Raw genomic sequence first — 15,437 nt, 5'->3', positions numbered from 1 at the left:
GCCTTTCCAGCCACTTAGTCACCTGCCTTAAGAGCACTGTAACCAGCTTCAACAGCAATTTTCCCATTTCAACCCAACTAAAAGCCAGGGAAAAGGGGAGCATTTTAAACATTCACTAAAAGGGCATACGAGCCCAAATTAAAACTTTGGGTAAGCGTGTGCATTTTTGGACAAGCTGTTTTTAATGACTGCATTAAGATGCCACTTAGCTGTTAAAAAAACCTTCCTGTCCTATGACAGACATTTTTCAAAATGGCAAAAAAAAAAAAAAAAGAAAAAAAAAAAAGATTGCACACGTCCACATCATCACTACCGCGACAGGTCATAAGTAAGGAGTGAGCTTTATAAAAATAAAAAAAAAGAAGAAGAAGAAACATTTTTTAAACTGTTTGCAGCATCACTTATAATATTAGTCTGAATATATTTTCAGATATCTGCTGATAGCAACAAGGAGGAAGAGTCTGCTACCAGGACAGCGAAGGGCAGGAACTCAACTGGAGCGGGTTGAGTGGGCCAAATGTAAACCCTCACCACACACTTTATTAGAAATACCTCCCTTGTACATACACGTAATGCACACATTATTAATTACAGCTTCCCCAAGGGTGCATTTTATAAGTGTACAATTAGGGACTGTAGCTTCAATTTGTAAGCCGTCATTTCCCACTCTGTTTCTAACCCTATAGGACAAGTGGACATTAATTTGGTGGCAAACTATTCCTTACACAACATTATTAACATGGTGGTGGGCTGGTTGTGGATGTCCTGTTGTAGGTTCCTGCTGGGTGGAGAATGGACAGCCATCCAAAGACATCCAACCAGCAGTAGTCCTGTTGGCAGAAAGCACGTATAGACTATACACTTTTATAGTACTCCAACAAGTAACTGTTTCTAATAATGTATGAGGTGAGTACCAATTCAGCTTTAAATATTCAGTAATGTGTGCCAGCACATAACCTCACAATCCACGTGCAAGACCACTTAAGCACCTTATCCAAAACAGTTCCACAGAATCCTTAAATGGGTCTTTTCAGACCTGTTCAGGTAATGATGGCTTTAGTAATTCTGTGTGTGTGCACTAAGAATGTTTTTTTTCTTTTCTATCATTAATTGTGACTATTTGATTTACATTAACAGTAATGCATCAGAATAACTGTTTTGCTGCCTATAACAATAGCAAATCAAGGTAGGCATTCATCTACATTGAATCAGGTGAAAAGCATGTAGATTTGACACACTGCAAAGAATATCCAAAACATTTGCCTTCCAAATATCTGTGTCTGATTGCAGCTAGTTAGTAGGTAAGATTTAATCTTTGTAGCAGAGGTAACTAACCAGTTTTTGTACAAGTCTCTAACCAGCTAGTCTTTGTAGTGGTAAGCACTAACTAATGTTAATGTATCCCTTTGTTAGCCAAAGCTTCCAGGCTTTGGGAACATACCCTGCTCTTATATAACAATGAAGAGTTAGTGTGTGTGATACCCTGTATATGTAGAGCTTGCTGTGTGGCACAGAGTGTAAACTCCCTCGGGGTAGACTTCGACTAGGAAATTCCAGGGCACTTTAGTTTGTGCTTTCTCTGTTTGTCTCTTTGTCTTCATCTGTGGGGGCCAACCACTTAAGCTCTGTATTTTGGTTACTCACTTATTATGAGAGGAGGTCTTCTTATTGTTTAATTTGTCTCTCTATGAGAGAGCAGTCAGTGTGGTGAGGAGAGAGGTAAACTTGGTTTGAGAAGACAGAATTTAACACTTTTTCTCCATCATCTAAATGACACCACAGAGAGGTCAGCAGGTACCATTTAACTCCATATAAATTAACTCAGCAGCAGAAAGAGGCAGAATTATGAGTGTGCTGGGTGAGCGGAGTCTTGCTCATGATAAACCAAGCAGAATCGGTGGGGGCAGACATATTTCTGATCTGGGATCAGTCTCCTCCATCCCTCTCTCCTCTGACAATAACACAAAGGATGTTCATTCATTCCACATTCTTTTTAGCTCTCTCTATCAGAAAACCCCCAGTGTAAGAAAACCCCCAAATTCCTTTGTTGCAGGAATTCCAATTCATTATTTTTGCACCAGAGTGCTGTTCTTTAGATTTTATCCCCTCCAACAGAGTGTGTTTAGTGGCATATCCCAGCAACTCTCTTCAGTGGGTTTCCCACAGTTGTTTGCATTATAAAGAGAGTAAAAGGGACCAAAGGTGTTTTAGAGTTTCAATTAGTCTTCTTTCTCTCTTTCTCCCTCTCACACCCCATGATCTCTCCCTGTCTCTGATCTGTTACTATATGTTAATACTGCATATATGTTAATATATATGAACATATTTTAATACACAATTATGTTAATATACTTTATATTACTATTTTCATATGTTTCATATTTTAATGAATATTATTATAACATATAATTTATAACAACAATGTGAAACTACTGTGTGTCTACCATTCTGCATTTGTCTTCCTCGTACGATCAGCGCTCCACCACGTGTCCACGGTCAGAAGTGGCCGATAAAGGCAGCGCTCGGCTGTGAGCCATCTCTTCTCCCCGAGGGTCTGAGGCAGAAAGCGAGCTCTCTGCTCCGTCTCTCAACATCCAAGGCCCCTCCTCTTCTGTGTCTGCTGCAAGGTGAACACTGGGACCACAGGGAGCAATGAGACCGAGTGGAGCTCATGAGACCGAGCAATGAGACCGAGTGGAATTCAGCCTGTCCACGTCCATTACAGTCCACAACAGGCTTCAGCAAGCTTGCTTTGCCTTTCAGACAGGAACAGGTTTTCTATGCAGTGAGCTCTTCTGAGAAATATCTGTATCACAGACAAGAGAGGACAAAATGAATCAAGGTAGAAGTAAACTGATTCTAGTTCAGCTTTGGGAGAGGAAAGGACAGGAGAGGAAAGAGGCCACTCTTTATAAAAATGTCACACACAGTAAAACACTGAAACACAACACCAGCAATCTGGTCCTAAACCAGTGACATCATTAAACTAAGACTGTGTACTAATGGTGTTTTTACAGTGCTGTCATTTATCTGGGCTCTCATATACAACATTTGTTTAAAAGAATCTCTGAGTTACACAGCAGGGTTTTTTTTTAAATTTATTATTAATTTGAAAGTATACCTGGAATATAGATGAGTGGATTAAAACTAGTGATTATGGCTGAGTGAAACTATTCAATCTTTTAAAATTCCTCTGTCTGTATATAGTAACTGTCTGTAATTGCATTTCATGACAGATGTTCAGGAGTGCTCTCAGTAAGGAAATAAGAATCCTTTATAAAATAAATTATTATTTTGCCTTTTGATGGACCTCTGTCAGACTAACAGCTGTGGGTATTATATGACTATGTAAAGATCTTTGTAAATGTAAAATAACTTTTTTATTTTTTAAATAATGATGTTGTTAATAACTCTGGGGGAAACAGTATGTTTTACAAGAGCACACACATAAACACACACGCGCGCACCCCCCCCCCCCCCACACACACACACACACAAACACACACGCATACAATTCCAGAAAATTGCTTGTAATGCAATGTCCAAATTGGCTCTTATTCTCAGAGCAACAGCAGATGAATAATTTTTTAACCATTCCACCTTAGTACGAGGAGACTGTTTTTCCATTTCCACCACCGGTCGTCCACAGAAACAAGGATTCTGCCACCATGGCAACGTGAATGTTGTTTACTGGCGCTGGTGAGGTTACATGCCTGTAGTGTTCTGATCATAGAACTAAATGCATCCAGCATATTTACTGAGGCATTTTCCTATTTCCGTCCTCAATAACAGATATTTTCATAGCATTTAAAATATTTTTAAATAAAGCTTTTTCAGACACTTCCACTGTTTACATGGCTCCCAGCAATAATATAATATAAAGCAATAATATAAAGCAATAATTAAAACAAATGGAGCTATATGTTCAGTGTGTTTAAATGTTTATATTACTTATTATATGTTATATTTTTATAAATATTTCCATAGAGATTGCCCATGTCCGTATCTCCTGATTAGCACCTGCAGTTTGTTTATCCATCATTAGTGTGTAAGGTCTTTGTAAGGTCTTTGTGTGTTTGCTGAAAACCGTATACCTTCCCATGTGTTTGCTCCTTGCCAATTTCATTGCCTTCTGTATAGCTCATTCTTGACGGTTTGTCTATTGTCTTATTACTCTGTTTATTAAAAGTTTCTGCTTTACTGTTCACCAGTGTCTTCCTCACATACGGTTTTGCCATACCCATGTACTCTGCAGAAAGGGCAACCTCATCTGTTCTGGGAGCAGTCAGTCTGAAGAAAGGGCACCTTCATCTGTTCTGGGAGCAGTCTGTCTGAAGAAAGGGCACCCTGATCTGTTCTGGGAGCAGTCGGTCTGAAGAAAGGGCAACCTCATCTGTTCTGGTAGCAGTCAGTCTGAAGAAAGGGAAACCTCATCTGTTCTGGGAGCAGTCAGTTTGAAGAAAGGGCATCCTCATCTGTTCTGGGAGCAGTCAGTCTGAAGAAAGGGAAACCTCATCTGTTCTGGGAGCATTCAGTCTGAAGAAAGGGCAACCTCATCTGTTCTGGGAGCATTCAGTCTGAAGAAAGGGCAACCTCATCTGTTCTGCTAGCAGTCGGTCTGAAGAAAGGGCAACCTCATCTGTTCTGGGAGCATTCAGTCTCAAGAAAGGGCAACCTCATCTGTTCTGGGAGCAGTCAGTCCGAAGAAAAGGCAACCTCATCTGTTCTGGGAGCAGTCAGTCTGAATAAAGAGCAACCTCATCTGTTCTGGGAGAACTAGGTCTGAAGGCTTCGCTGAAAACACCAGCAAACAGCAAACCATCAACAGGAGCAACTATGCCTGCAAAAACAAACCGTGGAATGACTTACCTCTCCCACACATGCTCTTGGGCCAGATGACTGTTCTCCATGCGTCATCCGTATCCACAGCTACAGGGGAGCTAGAGATTGATATCCCTCGTTGTTCCTTGGTGTTCTGTGCTATCCAAAACAGAGAAGTATGCAGGTAAACCTTCAGAGAGTCTTGCTTCAGTGTTCATGTTAGATGGCACCATAGCCCCTTATCTGTTCCACAGAACATGCCAAGGTTGATTGTGCATGTTCATTTCTCAGTAAAACTGTAGGCAGCTGCTGTTTGAGAACAACATGGCAAGGAGGCACTGTACTATGATCGATTTATTGCACTCCTTAGGTCAGTACTCAGTCATCCACTGGAGGGAGAGAGTCAGGATAACTCCTTGCGTAGCTAAGACAAGCAAACAACACAGTGATCAAGTGTGCTGCTGAGTACTGCCAGTGTTGTCTGGACGGAAATATTACAAGCTTGGAAATATCACCAAGGACTATGCAAACAAGCCACTTCGAAGTTGCCTGTGGTGATATCTCTCTAAACATTGACCAGTCTATCTCCTTGGCTATGCTGCTGCATAATGAGCTGCATGAGAGACAGTAATGGATTTTGTGAAGCTCCATTTACCCACATCTAGGTGGAATCTTTGAACCCATGAAGTTAGGATACACAAGACTCTGTGTGCGATGTGGGGATTTGGACCGTCTCAGAGCTTGATGCAATGCCCAGCACGAAGCCAAGTAGGAATGCTTCCAGTCTCCAGTGAGCATAGCTAACCAGGCAGCTACAGTGTGCTCACTTCTTATCATTATTCAATTATTATTTAAAGCATGACCTACTGTCATCTTTCCAGATTTAAAATATTAGCTTTTTACAGTTGTCTTCAAACTTGTCTCAACACCATGTCAATTTTCACAATAACAATAGACTATGTGAACTAAACTGTCTATACTTTTGCATGTCTTTGATTCAAAAGGCATTGAGTCACCACTTCTTCCAAAAGTCATGAACACTTCTCTCAGTCAATGTTCAACACCAGAAAAAGTTTGTACAAATACAGCAAATTTTGCATTAAGATACTCTGTTCAAAACCCAACAAAATTCTGATCACTATGGATGAACATCTGTGGTATTTTGAGAGACAAATGAAAATATACACTTGAAATATATAAGATTGATTATTCTGCTTATCCAAAATATCCATCTTTTTTGTTTGCAGCATATATATATATATAAATAAAATTGAGCCCACTCCAATTTTTTCTTGAATCAGAATCTCCACATCTACAGCAGTCATTCCATTAAAGTGTTTGTTGAATTTCTTCACAGACACACCTCATTCTACTTATTGAGTTGCTGAATAGCTGAGCATCTAAACACAATCCTGTTCTAACGAGCAACAGTATAAAAACCACTGCTGCTGCCATCACTATTCTCTTGTTATAGAACCAGCTGGATGGGAAAAACAGTGCTAGGACTACGCAAAAGTAAGTTTAGTCAAAATACAGCTACAGACTATGCCAAAAGAGTTGAAAAGAAAGGCTCTTAATGAGGAAAAGAAGGGTTCAACTGTAGCTTTACTGGCAGAGGGATACAGTGAGCATCAGGTTGCTTCCATCTTGAAAATTTCAATAAATGTGGTTCATAAGAACAAGGCCAAGCAGCAAATACATGGGACAACAGCTACAGCCTGGCAGAGGATGGAAACCTCTTTCTACTGACCATGATGATCACCACCTCATTTGAATGTCACTTAACAACCGTAAGATGACATCAAGTGACCTACAAAAAGAATTCCATGCATCAGCTGGGGTGAATTGCACAGCAAGGACAGTTCAAAACAGGCTTCTGGAGGCAGGGCTGAAGTCATGCAAAGCTAGAAAAAAGCCCCTCTTCAATGAGAAGCAAAGAAGAGCCAGACTGAAGTTTGCGAGAGACCATAAAGATTGGACAATAGAGGACTGGAGTAAGGTCATCTTCTCTGATGAGTGTAATTTTCAGCTTTGTCCAACACCTGGTCACGTAATGGTTAGACGTAGACCTGGAGAGGCCTACAAGCCAGAGTGTCTTGCACCCACTGTGAAATTTGGTGCAGGATCGGTGATGATCTTGGGGTGTTTCAGAAAGACTGGATTCAGGCAGATTTGTCCTTGTGAAGGACACATGAATCAAGCCGCTTACAAAACTGTGCTAGAAGAAAACTTGCTTCCTTCTGCTTTGACAATGTTCCCCAACTCTGATGATTGTTTTTTCAATAGGACAATGCTCCGTGTCACACAGTCAGGTCAATCAAAGTATGGATGAGGGACCACCAGAACAAGACCATATCATGGCCAGCCCAATCTCCAGATCTGAACCCCACTGAAAACCTCTGGAATGTGATCCAGAGGAAGATGGATGGTCACAAGCCATCAAACAAAGCCGAGCTCCTGGAATATCTGTGCCAGGAGTGGCGTAAAGTTACCCAACAGCAATGTGAAAGACTGGTGGAAAGCATGCCAAGATGCATGAAAGCCGTGATTAAAAACCAGGATTATTCCACCAAATATTGATATCTTAGCTCATCCTAAGTTGAAATATTAGTACTGTGTTGTTTATAAATGAATATTTTGTTATTTTGACCATTAGTCATTTTCATTAAAAAATAAATAAATTAATTAATTTTAAAAAACATGCTCTAAAATACAATATTTTTATCTGGAATTTTTTGATAGAAATTTTGCCAGTAGTTTATAGAATAAAATAAAACTGCTCAGCCTGGTCAAACACACCCATAAATTGTAAAACACTATAAGGCATATTGGAGTAGGAGGCATCACACAACAATGCCCAGTGGTTATTGAACCTGAGATCACACCACACAACCTCCCTGAACAGGATCCAGTAACCATCATGCTAGTAGATATCAAGAAAGGATCTCAAGTATGAAGAGCTAGACAGCTCCAAGCCCTGACATTGTCCACACCTACTGATTGAAGAAACTAACTGCATTCCATGAATGCCTGGCAGACAAATGAACCAGCTGCTAATGGATGGAACCCACCTTGAATGGTTAATTGAAGGCTGGAAAGTCCTTATCCAGAAAGACCCCCAGAATGGGGCAGTTCCATCCACCTACCCATTCATAACCTACCTCTGCACAATATGGACACTCCTGTCAGGCATCATGGCAGCTAAGATGAGTAGACACACAGCTCAATACATAAGCAGGGCACAGAAAGACACTGGCAAGAACACCAGAGGAGCCAAGCGCCAGCTACTGGTGAATAAAACAGTCACTCAAGACTGTAAAACCAGACAGACCAACCTCTGCACCACCTGGATTGACTACAAGAAGGTCAATGATTTAGTGCGACACAGGTATCTGAGATTGCTTGAGGCTGCATAACATCAACAGGACTCTAAGAGCCTTCAAGAGCTCAATTGTGCTGTGGAAGACAACCCTAGAGGCCAACTTCAAGCCAATAGCACGAGTCACCATCAAGTGGATTTACCAAGGAGATTCCCTGTCCCTGCTGCTGCTCTGCATAAGCCTGAATCCCCTCAGTGAAGTCATAAGCAAGAAAAGCTACAGATATTGACTACGGAATGAAAGAACCATCAGCCATCGCTTCATCTACATGAATGATGTTCAGCTGTATGCCAGAAGAGAACCAGGTATCGAATCACTAAACCATCTCATCAGGAAACACAGCAAGGACATCAGAATGTCATTCTCACCGGATAAGCGTGGTCAGATGGTTACATGGAAAGCTAGAAAAGGGGATTATTCTACCAGAACGTAACACAACAGATGTTGAAAGCCTTGAATCCCATGGGCAAATGAAGAGGTCACAAGGAATATAGCTACAGCAAAATACACACAAAGAGTGAGGCAAGTCCTGAGAAGTCAATTGAATGGGAAGAACTAAATCCAGGCCATCAACACCTGTGTTCTACCAATCATCTAAGGGCTAAAGGAGGCCTGAAAAAAGAACTGGAAAAGATGTGGAAGGTGAAGGTAACCGTGGTTCCAGTAGGACTCGGAGCACTAGGGGCTGTATCTCCCAAACTGGGAGAATGGCTCTTACTCGGATTCATATCAACAATCCTACATCCACTCAAGAGCCCTATAGGGGAATATTTGTCATGTGAGGTCTTGAGCAAGTCATTGGAAGACCAATTATTTGTCAAGGCAGATCAATGTCATTTCCATCCATTTTCATTGTTTTTTATGACAAATATTATATTGATCATCTTTTGTCTAGGGGCTTTTTGCCATTGCCCATATGCATCAGCCAGCTCTGATCGATTTCAGACGGAAGCAATCCATCAAAGAAAAATTCATCTTGCCTTAATCTCATCATAGACAATGTCCCACAAGGACAGAAAGTGGACTGAACTGAAACAAGGACATAAACAAAATCAAATGGCACATATCATCATGGGAACCATAACAGCAAAGAAGAAAACCATGACACAAAAGAGATTTTCTCTCTCCTTTGTTGTGGCCACATCAGTTCTCTATAACTTTGGCATACAATGAAAAACTTTTCAATACCTTTAAATCTACTTTCAAACACAAACTTTCTAACAAACCAGAACCATGGTCCAGATACCAACTCAAAAATTATTTAAAACTTAAAACTGCAATTGTCTCCCATTTGTATTGAAAAAAAGCAGAAATATAATTATGCTTTTGATAATATGGTTTTATTGCCTTAACATTGCAGCAATTTCTTATGAAGGAATAATTTCATCTTTTAAATGCTGATGGTTTAGTTAATAGGATAAAAACTTCTGCAAGCACAATTCCACCATATACATGCTGGACCTGTACCCTGTATCTTATTGGAGGAAATATGCCGATGTCTAAGTTTTGTCCCTGTTTCACCAAAGCTTTTGCTTGTACTCTGAATCCATTTGTTCCATCACAAGATTTCACAGTCTGCATTTACACACAGTCATTTCATGAGAGTACAAAAGCTGGAAACTGCTGATAGAAAGCTCCTCACAATGCTTAGAACAGTCCACCAAAAATCCAGCATCTGAACACAAGGCTCTTCACTAGCTGGAAGGATGGAAGATGGAGCCTACAAAGTGTAAAATCTACTCTCTAAGACAAGAGTACATCCATGAGTAAATCCAAGCAATAGTGCCCAAGGATGAACTGATGAGAGCGCTCTTCAAACAAACAATGGACATGGATACTATAGAAACAGAGGAGATGCCAGGTCATAATAAGGCCCTCCATTGGATATACCACCAAGACAACCAAGAGGCAGAGATCACACACAGGAACATATGCCAGAATATGAGCTGGACAACCCCAAAGTCCAAATGGAAGGGACCTGTGATGAATGGCCACCCTCCTGGCATCCATGTTGTCATGGTTTCTCTGTCGTCTGTTTTCCTGTACTCCCTGGTTCCGCTCCTTAGTTTAATTTTCTCCGGCCTTCGCCTGTTCCTTCATTCCAGTCTGTGTTTTGGTTCTCCCAGTTCCTATGTTCACCTGAGTCTGATTACTGCCTAATTGTCCTGGTTATTTGTACCCTGTGTTTTGGTAAGTCTGATGTGTTCTGTTGTGTTTAAATTCCACTCGCTACATTGTCGTCGCCCTTGCTTTTCCGTTTGTCTGGTTCACGTAATGCTCTACCTCAGTGTCTACCCCTCGTCCCTGTTTATATTGCCCTCAGTGATTGTGTTTTCCTCATTTAATAAACCGCCCTCTGAGGATGCATTCTGCCTCTCACTTGTTCCTATGGGAAACATTACAGAATAACCAACCTTAAAACAAGAATGCAGCAGGAGGACCTCTCTGAGTCACATCGTGTTCAGTCTGCATCAGCTCAGCCACCCTGACACAATGGTTTACATCAGGGCCCTGCTCACTACGTTTAGAGAGGGGAAACCTTTGGTCTGTTCCTGTCCCTGCCTCTGGTACAAGAGACACCACCGAGCCTGATCCTGTCTTTGCCTCCGGCGTGAGGGACGCCGCCCGTCATGAGCCTGTTCTTGGTGTGAGAGACGCTGCTCGTCATGAGCTTGTTCCCAACGCGAGAAACACCACCAATCCTGATCCTGAGCCTGTTCCCGGCACGAGAGACGCCACCCGTGATGAGCCTGTTCCCAACATGGAGGGTGCCGCCCCGGTCCGATCCAGTTCCCGTTCCCAGCGCGAGAGACGCCACCCGTCTCAACCAAGTCCCGGTCCCCGGCGCGAGAGACACCGCCTAGTGGTGACGTTCCCGGCCTATCCTTGCCACCCAAGAGGTCTCTCAATCTGTCCTTGTTCCCTGTGTCAGGTCTGTGCCTGTAGGTGTGCCCCTGGATCTCCCTGCAGTGCTGCTGACCACGGTAGCCACTCCTCCAGACCCTGCAGCGCCGCTGAGCAGCACAGCTCCATGTTCGGGCCTCTCAGATCCGCCGCTGACCTGCGCAGCCACGCCCATATCCATGTCAATTGTGTATTTTTGTTCCTGTGTCCGTTGTGCTGAATATACTTGCTTCTGTTCCTGTCCCTGTTCCCACTACCAGCGTCTCTCCTCTCCTGACTCTGTGCCCGCCTCCTCTTCCAGCCGTGTTGCCGGTCCGACTCCCTTTCCCCGTCCTACTTCCATCCCTCAAGCTGCCCTGACTCCTGCACCTGTCCAGGGTTTGGCCTGGTATTCCATGTATGCCCCTGGTCCTGCCATGGTTCCTGTCTGTAGTCCTGCCCTTAGCCCAGCTTCCGCTTCTTTGTTTGCTCCACGTGTCCCCCCCACCGTCTGTCTCCCATCCTGTCTCGTTGTCCCTGGCTCCTCCTATTGGCCCTGTCTCTGCCTCGTACAGCCCTTTTGTTCCCGTTCTGTCTTTCCTGACCTCCTGCCTCTGTTTCTGGGTCTTGTCCCTGCTCCGCGTGTTGCTACCCCAAAATCCAAATGGAAGGGACCTGTGATGAATGGCCACTCTCCTTGTGTCCATGTTGTCATGGTTTCCCTGTCGTCTGTTTTCCTGTACTCCCTGGTTCCGCTCCTTAGTTTCATTTTCTCTGGCCTTCGTCTGTTCCTTCATTCCAGTCTGTGTTTTGGTTCTCCCAGTTCCTATGTTCACCTGAGTCTGATTACTGCCTAATTGTCCTGGTTATTTGTACCCTGTGTTTTGGCTTCTAGTTGTCAGTTGTTTTGGTAAGTCTGATTTGTTCTGTTGTGTTTAAATTCCACTTGCTACATTGTCATCGCCCTTGCTTTTCCATTTGTCTGGTTCATGTGGTGTTCTACCTCAGTGTCTGCCCCTTGCCCTCAGTGATTGCATTTTCCTCATTTAATAAACTGCCCCCTGCGGATGCATTCTGCCTCTTGCCTGTTCCTATGGGAAACATTACAGGACCACAGCGAGTGGTGAACAACCATAAGGCTAATGTCCTGTGGGAGCTCCAGAAAAGTAAGGAGTGGTGAACCAACCAGAGATTATTATAGTAGAAATGATGTATCTAAAAGCAGTGGTAATAGATGTGGCAGTCACACGTGATGGAAATATTCAAAGGAAAGAATATGAAAAGCTGGAAAAATACCAGGGACTAAAAGATGAACTAGAGAGAATGTGGAAAGGTAATAACAAGGTTGTCCCAATAATGCTAGGGGCACTTGGGGCTCTGACATCTAAACTGAAGGAGTGGCTCCAACAGATTCCAGGAGTAACATCAATCTCAGTCCTGAAAAGGGCTATCTTGGGAAGAACAGAAATACTGTACCGTGCCTTCAAACTCTTAGGCCTATGATAGAAGGCCCCAGTGTAGGAGAAAAAATATATGACCACCTACTGGAAGGGTGAAACGGGAATTATTTTATTTTAATCTTTTTTTTTCCTGTCTCACCTTGGTTTTCTGTGTGCAGGTCAGCTGTCTTAACTAAGATAGCAGAGAGGGAGATTTGAATCTGTAAATCTTTTATCCAGTTTTCTATTATCCTTTTGATAATTATTGGATAAAAAAGTCAACACACATCCTCATAATTCTTTATTGCAGTGCTAAGTCCCCTTAATTGCACCAGCCTTGTTACAGCTGTTACATATTCATAGGGAATATTCAGCATTTACACACAGACACTGATAGAAGGCTGATACCTGTAGCCCCGTTCTGGCATTAACAGTGAAGAGAGACGAAGGAGCTCTCTCTGAAATGGGTGTGCTTTTGCTTTTGAAGACACAGAGAAAGAGAATAAGATAGAGGGAGAGAATAAGAGAGAGAGATAGAGGGAGAGAGAGATGTCTTTCTTCCTCTTCTTCTCTTTCTTGGCTTGACACTCTAATGCTCAAATTGGTCTTATTTTCAGCTCCACACCCTATGCCACTACATTCATGCTTTTCCATCTAGGCTGTGTTATCTATGACAATAGGCAAAGAGAAAAAGGGTTAATACAAGTCAGCAGAATGCTACAGACTATCCCCCAGCTAACGATAGTGCTCTCGAGTTGTGCTTACTCTCCTTCATTCATTCACTCACTCACTCACTCACTCACACTGTCTGTCTCTCTCTCTCTCTCTCTCTCTCTCTCTCTCTCTCTCTCTCCCACTGTTCTTGGAAAAGCCCTTCCGCAGTCCAGATGTTGTGCGGATTGAAATCATAAATTGCAACTCCAAAGATCCAGGGTGAGATGACACTCATCCAGGAAACTTATCTGATATCATTAGAACAAAGCATTTTCTTTCAGAGTGCAGCCCCAAATTCTGTCACCTCTTCCCCTAACCCCTTCTCAGCACACCCCCTTTGTTTTTAAACATCCTGGTACCACTTACTTATAAGTCTTCATTTGGTAACTCTATTATAACTATAAACTATGCTTGTCTGCATAGTGCTAGTATTACACAAGGCATTTAAATCCTTGTGGGATGAATGCAGCTGAAACCCATCAGCAGAAAATATAAAATATTAGTCTTCGGTGGCTCATCTGTATCTAAAAGAGTTTAACTCGTTCACTGTCAAATGACTTCATTTGGGTTTGAAACGACCAAAAAGGTGGTCGACATGCTCCAAACTTTCACCTTTCACTCTCTCGCTATGAACAGAAAAAGGATGAGGTACATCTGCACATCAGCTGTTTGACCTTTTTGTCAGGCTTATCTCAGGCAGTTTATCGATGACATAAACATTTCAGAAGATCAGACACTGATACTTTATGTATCAGAGAGCATTGCTTCAGAAAGTGCTGAGATGGGGTCAGCAGCCGGAGGATATCTTACAGGCATTTATCCCAGAATTGAGATTCAACAGGACAGACTTTGAAAAGTACAAGCTATTAGCATTAGAAAGGCCTTCTAATGTACATTATGCACTATAAAACAGCACATACTGTATATGAGAGCTGTTGTTGATGATGCAGAGTTCTGTCCCATAAGGGTCAGATTTATTAAGAATGGGTCACAATTTCTGAGAGTGTAAAACCACTTTACACAAGTCTCGTTAAACTCAGGTTCTTGTTGCTCAAACCAACCTGCTCAAGATGCACTATGTGTGCATCACTGAGCATATAATTAACAAAAGAAGTAAGGGGATGCAGAAGGGACAAAAATCCCATTATTTACTGTCCACTGCGAGAGATTATCCTTCTCTCCTTGTACAATGTCTGGTTTTCTGTCAATGATAGTACATACCTTATTTTTAGAAATGCGTCCAAAAAGGATTAGCATTGATTCTTTTCAGGCTGCGGTCAACATGGAGTTTAGAGCTTAGTGAATCCAGCAAACCAACACATCTGTGGTTCATTCGATCTCTCGGAGTTCTTGCATGTTGACTGCTTATCCAGGGGTTAACCTACATTCAGTCAGAATGCTACATGTAGCACTAAATAAAACATCCCGGTTTGGCAAAGAACACTGAGAAAACTAGTCTTCATGATTTTCCAACACTGGATGTTACGACTCCAATAAAAGCCTTGCTAAGACCCACTACACAGTACTCCACCACCACCTGTTGGTGGGTTTGTAATCTGTGAGCATGAGCACACATTATTCCATTATAAAGCCAGTTATCAGATGTTCTTATCCAGCATGATTTGCAAAGGCCAGGTATATAAACAAAGACCACACTGGCAGTAGTTGGCAGGATGTTATCAACTGGGATAAAATCACATTTCTCTCTTTATTTCTCTCTTTCTCTCTCTCTCTCTCTCTCTCTCTCTCTGTATGTATGTTTGCACCCTAAGAGTGTGTTGAACAGCATGCATACTACAGCCAGTCAGTGCATTCTGAATAACTGCAACAACATAAACAAATAAAAACAAATTGTGCTCAGTGAATCAAATACCATTTCAAACAAAACATCCTATAAACAATTATAACTAAATAAAGATTCCAATATCTAAAATGTCACTGAAAATCAAGATATGGGAATAATTTTTTATGCTAAACCTTTATCTTTTATCTTTAGTGCTCATATTACATCTGAAACTTCTGTTAAATAAAATTATTATATTCTCATGCTCATAATTCCTGACTTTGTTTTTTCTCAGATTTAATAACTTATAAGCAAACAGGCTTTAATCCTCTGAGACATTAAAAAGAGAAACTCATTATTCTAAAACTGTTTGTGCCTCTAAAACAAAGAGAGAATATTAAAAACCAGTGCAATTTT

General features: G+C 41.9%; 1 long non-coding RNA gene across 2 annotated transcripts; it reads right to left on the bottom strand.

Moving 5' to 3' along the window:
- Window positions 1-558: 558 nt before the first annotated feature.
- LOC145660379 (uncharacterized) lies at window positions 559-14,672 on the bottom strand. Of its 2 annotated transcripts, XR_014126708.1 has the most exons (4): window positions 14,459-14,672; window positions 4,870-4,975; window positions 2,445-2,806; window positions 559-830 (listed from the first exon to the last, which is right to left on the bottom strand). It is a non-coding gene; the product is annotated as an uncharacterized LOC145660379 (long non-coding RNA). The 2 variants fall into 2 exon arrangements; XR_014126707.1 differs by lacking the exon at window positions 14,459-14,672 and having other exon boundaries at window positions 4,870-5,270.
- Window positions 14,673-15,437: the final 765 nt, after the last annotated feature.

This window comes from Electrophorus electricus, chromosome 12, assembly GCF_041902795.1.
Source record: "Electrophorus electricus isolate QZ-2024a chromosome 12, ASM4190279v1, whole genome shotgun sequence".
NCBI classification, from domain to species: Eukaryota; Metazoa; Chordata; class Actinopteri; order Gymnotiformes; family Gymnotidae; genus Electrophorus; species Electrophorus electricus.
Note: the sequence above shows the minus strand (reverse complement) of the source record. Positions and strands in the feature narration are given on the sequence as shown.